The sequence below is a fragment of the Phyllostomus discolor genome, chromosome 4, assembly GCF_004126475.2.
Source record: "Phyllostomus discolor isolate MPI-MPIP mPhyDis1 chromosome 4, mPhyDis1.pri.v3, whole genome shotgun sequence".
Classification (NCBI taxonomy): Eukaryota; Metazoa; Chordata; class Mammalia; order Chiroptera; family Phyllostomidae; genus Phyllostomus; species Phyllostomus discolor.
In genome coordinates this window covers 186,347,768-186,359,860 of record NC_040906.2, presented here as the reverse complement: position 1 = coordinate 186,359,860, position 12,093 = coordinate 186,347,768, and positions in this window count along the sequence as shown.

The following is a 12,093-nucleotide window of genomic DNA, read 5'->3' as shown; positions in this document are numbered from 1 at the left end:
AATTAAAAAAATGGAAACAGTGCTATCCAACGGAATTGTTGTGGAAAGCAAGTGAGAACATGGGCATAGACCACTTAGTGAGCTATGACAAAACTCTGCTCAAATAGTAATTCTGCATTACTTCTCTAACATTGCCAATAATAGTTCATTATATTATAAATGGACTTGACTACAGTAAAAATACCTTTTTATATTTTGGGTATTTTTTTCAAATATACAGTTAAACAAAGCCATTGTGCCAATATTTGCACATAAGGTCCAACAAGAAAAGGAACTAAAATATATAACATCTTAGCTTTAGTGAAGTAGCTACTCAAATGTGAGAGGAATGCATTATCTCAAAGTGTTAGAGGATGGGCCATTAGCTGCTTGGTTATTATTGCTAACACAGTTTTCCCTGTGTATAAAATTATCTCAGTATTATAAGCAATCATTTCAAACCTTAAAATAATTTGGCATAGGTGAGTTAGCTTATTTTATACAACATAAGGTGAAATGGAAAAGGATAAATTTTCTGGAAAAATCCAGACAGTTAATACAAATAACACTGCACTCCACCTATTAAAGTTCATGGCATTTCTGATCAAATCACCATTCAAAGGCTCTTTCAGCCTGAGATTGTCCAAACAGCCTATACCGATTCAATAAATCAGACAATTGGTGAGTAAATATCAAATCTTTGTGCTGTGCTAATAAAGCTTCAAAGGTAAAATTAGTTTCAGGACAAAGAAAGATTCACAGAGAAAGAAGAGCACATAAGGAAAATGATTTTTTTTTTCAAATAATCTGTGTCTTTGACATTTTCAGTTTAAGAAGAAAAAGCGTTTACTTAATTAAAGTTACATGTTCATCCTTCCTCTTCTGCGTGCTTCTAAAATAGTTTACTGATAAAATGCCTTGGTGTAATATTCTGACAGGCTTTGTGGAAATATATCCTGTAACCAAAAGTTATATATCATATGCTATTGGGCACACTGATATTGAATAGTTTTCATTAGACTTTGTAGGAAAGAGTCTTAAGCAGTTTCAGGATTTTTAAAAAAGATTTTATTTATTTATTTATTTATTTTTAGAGGGAGAGGAAGGGAGGGAGAAAGAGAGGGAAACATCAATATGTAGTTGCCTGTCACGCACCCCATACTGGGGACCTGGCCCTGGCAACCCAGGCATGTGCCCTGACTGGGAATCAAACCCACGTCCATTTGGTTTGCAGGCTGGCACTCAATCTACTGAGCCACACCAGCCAGGGCCAATTTCAAGATGTTTTGAATACTTAGGGAACCAAGTAGAATGTTAAATAAACTGAAGGGTTCATTCTGAATGTTCCAGTTTACATCAGTTCTGTTCTGGATAGTAAGAGTTAGTGATTTCCCTTCTTTTCAACTAAACACTCTTTTCAATCTCTCTCTCTTTAATAGGCAACACCAGGCATAAAGACTTAATTCTCCCATCTATCTTCCTGTGCCATCAATGGTATGAAGAAAGATCAGCCAACAGCTCACAAGTAGTGCAGACTTCAGGAAAGAGTGGAGCATGATGTGGGCAAAGCAGGCTGTCCTAGAGAGCCCTAGAAAGAGTATAGGAACAACACCGGCAATGTGAGGTTGAAATGTTCCAAACACAGGGCAGACTGTGGCCGTGAGGTGAGAGCCTCTTGCTGGCAATAATTTACCATTGACGTTTGAGGGAGAAACCAGTATAAACATGGTTAAAATGCTCTTTGATCATGTTTATATATGAAAGTCACAAAACTGCGTTGCTGGACTATTTTGTGGGGTAGAAAATTAAATATAATATTTGGGTTATCAAACATAGTAAGTAACTGGGGTTTACTTACATAAATCTGCCAATAAGCACTAAACTTGCCCACAAGAATTCTCAACTTGGATTTCCAATGCTAAGCTGCCTGTAAAGTAGAGATATCACAGTATAAATTCAATGAAGCCAGAAGCTGGCCACAAGAACTCTCCATGGGATGCACACTGAGCATGATTTATCAGTTGGATCCTTCCATTTGATGGCGACTCAGTTCTTGAAATGCTTGTAACTACAGCCTCCTAAGTGAAGAAATGCAATCATTGTATTCCGTTGCTTTCTTCCTTGTCTTTATTCTGTCTTTACCTTGACAAGAGCTCACTGAAAACAGACCAGGAATTTACCCAATTCATCTAGCCTGAGACAATTAAAACGATAGCTCTGGTTGAAAATTCCAAATTGTTTAAATCCTATGTTACCCACATCAAGTGAAGCTTTACTCCGGGATACTGAAGATGGCCTTTGGCCCCCTGGCCTCATGTTACTTAAAGTTATGTTGGAAAAATTCTTTTACCTTTTCCTGGGGTTTCTGTGGCAGCACTTTTGTTAAGCACTGCTTCTGGAACTTTCATGTGCATGCAAATCACCTGGAGATTTACTAAAACAGGTTGTAATTCATTCAGTAGGGGTGGGGCCTGAAGTTCTACTATTCCAAGAAGCTTCTAGGTGAGCATGCTGGTTCCAGAATATACTTTGAGTTAGCGAGGTACTAACCATTCTCTCCATCCCTTATGCACCCATGGGAGGGAGACCGATTAACCTAACTGGTGAGATAGCAAGAATCTGACATTTATTCATCATGACCCTCCTGCGAAGGGAGGGATTTACGAGGGCAGAGGCCTCCTGTTGAGCGTGGCCACATCTTCTGCCTCTCCCTTTGCAGCTGCCCTGCCAATGAGAGGATTTTCTTTTTCATCTGGCAAAACTCCTAGGCAATTTCTGCCTGTGGGGGCAGGAAATCTACAGCTGGGGCAATGAGAGTCACATCTGGAAAGTCAGTGGACTTGGTGAGGCTGCATATCAGGAAATCCCTTTGGCATTGGGTCTATGAAAGAACAGAAATTCAGCCAAGTAAATCTAAATACCTAATTGGCTTTATTGAATGATTTATGAATTGGGCAGCGTCACACCTAGAAACAGAAAGGGGCTCTGAGGAGTTGTACAAAATAGAAGACTTTTTTGCACAAAATGGGAGGCTTTAATAAAGAAAAAAAAGATCCTCACCTGAGGGTATGTTTATTGATTTGAGAGGGAGAGAAAGAGAGAGAGAGAGAGAGAGAGACAGAGGAGAGAGAGATCAATTGGTTGCCCCCTGTATATGCCCTGACAAGAGAATGGGGATCGAATTGGCAACCTAGGTATATGCCCTGACTGGGAATAGAACCCACAACCTTTTGGATATGGGATGATGCTCCAACCAAGTGAACTACCCAGTCAGGCCAAAATGGAAGGCTTTTATAGGCAGAAAGAGACGAACAAGAAAGGAAGTGGATTATTTTCAGGCAAGGTTGCCTTCCCTTAGAGGCAGGCAGTGGTTTTATCAGGCAGATTACCTGACTAGTCTTAGCCAGAAAATGCCAGACTGATTGGTTTAAGATTCCCCTCCTCAAAGAGGCTGAGACTGCACTTAGGCTAGGCAGAAAAGGCTTGGTAAGGCTTTGCAAAAGTGACTCCATTTCAGGCCCGTGACTTCTTTTTGTAATAAGTCCAAAGATTGTTTTTAATCCAGCTGCAGCAGCAATAAGACTGAACTTCTGATCTTTATTTGAATCCTGTGCATGTTTCTCACATTTTTCTGAGTGTAGTAGGGAGAGGAAAATAATTAATTGGTCCTCTAATTTCCAGTGAACGCTGTGGAATCCCAGGCCTCCTGATAGGGAGCTCATCACGGCCTCCTGGATGTCTGAGCGTAGTTTTCTACTGTGTGGAAACTTCAGCTCCCTTCCCCATGACTGTCAAGAGGAAGACAAGGATGAGGGTTATTTTGAATAGGGTTTTAGAATGGGGCCAACTGCCCTGATATTCCTGAGCTTCTTACATCTCTAGTACCTGTTGAACAGGATTAGGTTCCCTTTAGAATGCAGTAATTCATGGACTCCGTGGAAAAGCTTTAGGGCTCAGAACAGAGCAGGAAGTGTTGAGCTTCTTCCTAAGGGAGAACTGGATGGCATTTTAAGGAGGTTAGAGGCTCCAAGTGTTGAGCTATTACACAATGGCTCAAGTTTTTAAAAAATTCTCTCCCATTGGGTCTCCTCTTTGGACACTTTGCAGTACCTAATTTTCCACCAGCTTACACGTTTGCCTGTCACTCAGCCTCACAAGGTGACATTGCCTTTAACCCTCGTCTGACCAAAAGTCTAGACCCTCAGGTAACCATCTGCAATTGTCCAGTTTTTTTTAAATTCTCTTTCATGGAAATTATCTTGACCCAGGTGACCTTTAAATGGGAGGATGCGTGGCATATTCAGAAGTGGGCTGGCTGTCTTTTCAGGTGGACCAAGATTCAAATATCAACCCTTCTGATTATTAGCTGGAATCTTTAGGGTCTAAGGGTTGTTTAACCTTTCTGAGTTCCTGTTTATTCATCTAAAAAGTGACAAAAATGCTTAGGGTTAAATGAGATAGCATAAAGTATCTGGCATAGAGTAGATACCCAATAAATGGTGGCTACTATTGTTACTAGTATAGAATTTTTCAGCCTTTGCTTACTGTTATTCCATAAGCTTTGGGAAAGCATTGCCTCTAATATCTACTTTTTGCCACAATCCCTGGAAAATGCACATGTACACACATACATTTTCTGAATTCAATTCCTTGCTAGTCTTAATATCAACTTAAAAAAATAAAGTCAAGTAGTAATGTGCCTCAAGACAGCATATACACAATTCAGGATTATTTGTTGCTCTACTGCTTTTATTTTTCCTTCATTTTCTGGATCGTTGAATTAGAGTAATTATATGGCAAGATTTCTCTGAGGTTTTTCATTTGAGATCAAGAGCAATTCTATACATTGTCTTTTTTTAAAGATTTATTTATTTATTTTTAGAGAGGGAAGGGAGGGAGAAAGAGACAGAGAAACATGAATGTGAGGTTGCTGGGAGCCATGGCCTGCAACCCAGGAATGTGCCCTGGCTGGGAATCGAACCTGTGATGCTTTGGTTCACAGCCTGCGCTCAATCCACTGAGCTACACCAGCCAGGTATACATTCAGTCTTAATGGACAGCTAATTTTAGATCAGGGGACTAACACATCAGATAATCTGAATCATTCCATATTGAAAGAGAACAGACACTCAGGCTTGGTAACAGGATGTTATCGTTGATGATTGAAAACATGAGGAAGTTATTAAGAACACTAAAATGTGACCTGGCAGCTGGTAATATGCAAAGTAGTGTATTACAATGAGAAACATCTTCTCCTTCTTTAAATGCCCATAAGGAAGGCACATAACCCATCTCCCACACTCTTTCCTTGTTTCCATTTCTTTGATAGCATTTGCTGCTATCCCATCTTCATGGAAAATGAAGGTTCCCACATATGGGAACCAACAATGGCATTCACTTTTAAAGACATTTTTGGTCAGCAAATATGGTTATAACCACTCAGAATCAAAGCTCTGATTTCAAAGAAAATCAAAAGGCACATATATTTAGCAGGTTTATTTTGGGAGGTAGGGATGGGGAAGGTAATGACACTTAAGATTATACCGAGCATAAAAAATCGAACTGTTGGAGAAATAGCTTTTATCTTAAATACTTGATCAAGACAAAACCATTTTTTTTAGAAGAGGAAGTGCTTTAAGATAACTTGGCCATTGTTAGAAATGCATGCTCCGTCGGGGCAGGGCTCTTCATCCGGTTCGCTCTCCGACATGTGCCGAGTGCCTGAAAGAGCTCCTGACACTCAGCAGGTTTAATAGAGATTTGCTGAGTGAACTCATGTGCCGCTTTTTTAATATATGACCAATTATGTTATGAATTAAGTCATCAAAGGAAGAAATTATTGTTTAATCATCTTAGTGCAGAACATTTAATCTGTTTCTTCACTTGCCAAATTGCTGACTAACTTTTTTCATAGAAAAAAAGGGATTGCTATTTTCACCAATGTGACTGAACATTTACTTCTTTTTTATGTGTTTTATATTTTTAGTTTTTAATTTTATAATTATAGTTGACATTCAATATTATATTAGTTTCAGGTGCACAGCTTAGTGGTTAGACATTTCCACAACTTACAAAGCAATTCCTCTGTTAAGTCTTGCACTCATCTGGCAGCATATATATTTACTACAATATTATTGACTGTATTCTCTATGCTGTACTTTTCGTCCTAGTGATTATTTTGTAACTACCAATTTGTACTTAAACTCTTTGCTTTTTCACCCAGTCCCCCAAACCCCTCCCCATCTGGCAATTATCAGTCTATTCTCTGTATCTAGGAGATTGTTTCTGTTTTGTTTGTTCATTTTGTTTTATAGATTCCACATGTAAGTGAAATCATATGGTATTTGTCTTTCCCTGTCTGACTTATTTCACTTAGCATAATGCTCTCTAGATCCATCCATGTTGTCACAAACAGCAAGATCTCACTCGTTTTTCTGGCTGAGTAAAATTCTCTTGTGTATGTGTACCACATCTTTATTTATTTGTCTTTTAATTGGAGTGTTTAGTCCATTTACATTTAAAGTAATTATTGATAGGTTTGTAGTTTCTGCCATTTTACTGTTTTTTAATTGTTTTCGTAGTTCTCTGTTTCTTATTCTCTTGCTAGCTTCTCTTGTACATTGATGGCTCTCTGTACTGTTGTGTATGGATTCCCTCTTCTTTATTTCTTGTATATTTCTTGTAGATTTTTGGTTTCTGGTTACCATGTGCTCCGTATATACAAGGCTATGTTTATAGCTGTTTATTTTAAATTGATGGTCACTTAAGCTTGAACATATTCTAAAATCACTATCATTTTTACATATCCCCTTGATGTTTATGTTTTTGTCATTATGTTTTTTTATGTGTGTTTGTGTATATTCCTTAATTTTTAAAAAAGATTTTATTTATTTATTTTTAGAGAGGGAAAGAGAGAGAGAGAGAGAATCAATGTGTGGTTGCCTCTCACATGGCCCCCACTGGGGACCTGGCCTGCAACCCAGGCATGTGCCCTGACTGGGAATCGAACCTGCGATGATTTGGTTTCCAGCCCGCGTGTTCAATCCACTGAGCTACACCAGCCAGGACTATATTCCTTAACTTACTGTTGTAATTACACATCATCTTCCTGATTTTGTTTTTTAACCTGTGTACTAGCTTTAGGGTTGGTTGATTCACTGTTTTTTATTATGTTTGTTGGCTTTCTCAGTGAGAATTCTTTTTTATATATTTATTCAGATTTTTGACGACTTCTTCTTCTTCTTCTTCTCCTTCTCATTCTCCTTCAAGAAGTTCCTTGAGCATATCTTGTAATACTAGTTTGGTAGTTTTGAACTCCTTCAGCTTTTTATCATCTGAGAAGTTCTTTATCTCTCCTTCATTATGAATGATAGCCTTTCTGGGTGGAATAAACTTGGTTAAGTTCTTGTTTTTCATCACTTTGAATATTTTGTGTCAATCCATTCTGGCCTGAAGCATTCATTTCTTGAAATGAAGAGAAGTGTGAGAACACACTCAAATTAAGTTGAAATGTAATTGCAACCCAGCTCTTTTCCGGTCTTGACATAGGCAAGACAAACAACTCAGGCAGCTCTGCCCAGAGCCTCTCCCTCAACAGTGACTTCTGGGGTCTGGCTGACTTTGACCTTGAAGCTCTGTATTTTGGAGAGGTTTCCTTCTAGTCACATCAATAGCAGAGAGGAAATGCGGACAATTCACAAACACTTTGTCTTGGGTCAGCAGAAATATACTACTTCAACTCACATCCCCATTGGTGGGAACTCAGTCACATGATTTCTACCTCACTTCAAAGGAGGCTGGAAAATCCACAGCAGAATCCATAGCTTGGTAGTGTAGACTTGATGTTGCTGTGTACTTTGAAATATAAATTGTTTTATTTTAGATGGGTGTATCTTGTAGTGGGCTAGGAGAGATTCTGCATATATTGGTATATTTTATTTCTTCAGCCAACTGAAGAATGATTCTAGATTTTTATTTTCACTGATTGACATTTCTTTTAGTCTTGCTTAAATGTATCCCTTCCAATGGGCCAGTGCCTTATTATCAGCTTCCATTGTTTCCCCCCCCCCCCACACTATTTTTGTTAACATAGTGTGCACTTTAATTTCCTTGACATTGGTTTCAACCAGCCATACAGGCAAGAATTCTTGCCAGTATGATCCTGGAACTTGGCTAATTATATTTTCATAGCAGATATACTTTGCCTGCAGAGTACAGAATGAGAAACTAAAAATGTTATACTCAGCAATTCAAGAGAACATTTAAAGGTTAATAAACAACAACAGTGGTGACAGTGAGAACAAAAACAAGAGCACAACAATTTTTTGTCCTTGAAGACATGAGGTCAGAGAACAACTTTTCTGGTGCCAAGTTCTTGTGAACCTTGTCAGAGACTAAAGACAGTGGTTTGAGTGGTTTTGTTACTTCTATCTGTCTAGTCTCAAACTATGGTTTTATTGGTTGCTTTGTCTTTTTTTTATTAACCTGAAAACTTTTTTCTATATTAATAGAACTGATCGGTAGCAATGATTAAATATATTTCCTTATCCTAAGCTAAGTTCCTGATCAAATTACTATGTGATCGTCACCCCTTCTCTTTGTGTACAGAAGCTCTTAGAGCCTGTTGGATTATCCTTGTGGTCTAGACAATCTGATTTGCATTGGAAACTTTGCTTAAGTTATTTAAAAATACTCAGTGACCTCAAATGTAAGGGTAAGCTGCCGTATTCTCTTCTTACTTCTCAGCTGTTTGCACCATGTCTTTCTCCTGTTCTTATAATGTTATTTTTGATTTCTAAGTCCAGGGCAATTTTGAATACAAGAACCCTGGCTTTGAATTTTCCATATATTTTATTTTAGAAAATTTAGAACCTTGGATATTTAGGGTTATCTCCTTTGGTTATACTTTGAATATTTCCTAGATGACCTTGTACAAATATTTTGTGTTAGATGCATGTATATGCATAGGACATTCACTGGCTTTCATGTTTTCCCATATTTTTCTTTTTAAAGTCAACACAGTATTTGTCTTCTAGAGACTTCTCTATATTTACTGTGTGCTCTATATCCTGAGCCATCATGCATTTTAGACTAAGTACTACAAGCCATTGAGAAGACAAAGGAGTGATTGTGGTAAGCTGGGAGTCTCCAGGGCCCTAACAGTTGGACACATTAGCTTCCCTCACCCTTGGAATAGTGATGGGAGAATTGAGAAACAATGTGACAAATTTAACATAGAAATGTGTTATGAAGATCTGATACAAATGAGTAAGAAAACTTGAAAGTTGTTAAATTAAAAAATGTTAAATACCATGGCATATGAATCTATTTGGAAAGTTTTTGGCTCAGTGGTAATAGATTTTTTTGATGTGCTAAACACGACTTTCTTTTTAGGTGGAAGGCAGGAGATGGAAGGGAGACCAAGGAATAGAAGGGAAAGGAAGGTTAGATTTGATTAATTTCTAAGCAATATAAGATTGCTGTCTCATTGTAAGCCTGCTTCTCTTAACCTAATTTCAGCTGTCACCAAACCACACACAATATGTTTCATTGTGTACTAGTCAATTCTATTGATCTAATTTATTGACCAAGAGGCAAGTGGTAGATAGGTTAGTTCCCTGCCAAGTCAATTTCCTTTATCTTCTTTAGTGAAAGAATTTCATGCTTTTGTTTAGAGTGAAAATGTGCCCAGAATTATGTGCAAGAAGTAATGGCCGTGTGACCTCATTTTAGCCAATAAAACATAATAGAAAGTCTACTGATGGAGCTTCCAGGAAATAAAACTCTACTTTTTCTAATAAAAGGGGGAAATCTCAGCTGCTATGTGTCTTTTGCCTTTTGCCATCTCCCCCTTTTGCCTACCTGGAGTAAGAACTTTATACCTTAAGGTGCAGCAGCTGGTTTGTCATCACAGAGATAAAGGTCACATGTTAAGGATGACAAAGCATGGTACAGATGGAGGTTGGTTCCCTGAACAGTTGTCTCAGCCCTAGACTATTTGTGTTTAGTGTTCTTGTGAGGTGAGATCTACAGGCTTCTGTTTTTATAAGCTGTTCTAGTTGGTATCAGTTCCATGCAGCCAGTTGTAATTCTAAATGATTCAGTTTAGTTAAATAGTGGTTCTGTAAGTTCTACGAGATTCTTTCTGATTCTTCCATGGTGAGACCAACTGTTCTGTTGTGTGCCTCCATATAGATTTGCCATTTCAAATATACAAAAGCTAAAATTATCACGAGGGGTATCTCCTCTCTAGCAGCTGAAGCAATTGACAGGAAGGAATGAAAATGTCATGCTTTTTGTTTGTTTGATCGTCTTCCTGAAACTATGAAACCTGCTTTCAAAACCCCTTAGTTGCTCTTTTGGAAAATATTTTGGAACTTACTCCTTCTCTATTTTTAAATCCATCCTATGCCCTCCTTGGCACCCCTCTCCCACTCTGCCCACTTTGAATTCTTAATTTTTACAAATGCATAGTTCTCTGGACCCATTTTACAATCGACTTTAGAGATGAAAGGACCTTACAGGTGGTCTATTTTAATGTTATTATTTCATTGAAGAGGAAATGAAGAGAAAAGATAGTAAGATAATTGCCTAGATGAAAACCTCCAAATAAAATAAGACTATTGGCAGTCAGTTGTATATGACATGCACTAGTACAATGGCAAACATTTGTGGTGTTTTAACTATATTTCTGGCTAAGCATCATTCTTATTTTACTGATATAGCATTCTCCCAGTAACACCATGAGGAAGGATTTATAAGCATCTTTGTTTTGCAGATGAGGAAACTCAGGCACAACACAATGAAGTAACTTCTCAGGGCCACAGATGGAGTCAAGCTTCGCTCTAGGAGTCTGGGAAGCAGAGTCCTGAGCTGTGATATGTCATAGGACATGTTAAAGAAATCAACCTATGCCTGCCAGGGTGGAGATTGAAAGTAAAATGTAGTTGTCTGTCACTGATGAAGAAAAATGTAAAAAATTGCCCTGTTAAACATTACTCACTTATAGGTCATTTGAGAATAGTAAGATTTCCATTTTTCCACTTAGTAAATGAGGAGTTTCTATATATTGGACATTCAGCCAGGCCCTGGGGATATATTATGGTAGGGTCCCGGACGTTGCCTTCAAGGGACTGATAGCCAGTAGGGAGAGAGTGCGGAGTAAACAGGCAAGTGTATGCTGTGCGATCATGCTGTATTTCATGGAGGAGGCTATTAAAGCACATGGAGGAGAAAACTCACACAAGACTTCCAGGAGGCTGGACCATTTAAGCCATGACCTACAGGAGAAGCAGGGATTCAGCACGTGAAGTGGGGAGAGGGCATCCTACGCATGAGAAATATCGTATGCTGAGGACAAAAAAGAAGAAAGAGCACGGTGCATTGTAAGGTGTCAGGTAGGCAGTATGGCAGGAATATTAACTCGGGATCAAATGGCCGGAAATAAGCTGGGAGTTTGGTGAGGCCAGAGAAGTGGGAATCCATCAAGTGTTTTTAATCAGGAGAGTGATATGATTGGAGTTATATTGTAGAAAAATCTCCATGGCTGCCTCAGAGAGGCCCTATCGAAAACAGATTTTTGATCTTATATTTTAAAAACTTCATTGTCTTTGTTTCACATTGTTTTATTATACCATTCCTAATAAATACTCATCAGAAAATTAAAAAGAAAAAATGATTCCCAGCTTTATCAGAAACATATCAAGACCCTGGGATCACATAGGAACTGTATATTGGGACCATTTGGTGAAATTGCTGCGTGTGATTGCAAACTTAACTCATTAAGGGTTTGGGACAGAGCAATAGATTGAATTTAACGTACCCATGCATGTTCACCTGTGTTTGCTCTGAACCTTCTGTAGCTGAGTGGAAGGCATCATAGAGTTGGTTTTGACAAAGAATGTACTCCATTTTTCCAGACTTATACATAAAGAAATGAAAACCTTTCTTGCTCTTTCTGAAAGGTCAAGTGCTCTACCCTGAAGGGCATCTTTTAAAGCCAAATTCAAAGGCATTTGTATCACCACTGAAGACATTTTTCTAAAATAATAAACATTCCAGTGACTGCTATGTGTCACGTCAAAGTTCGGAGATAACAAATGATGGTAGGTAATT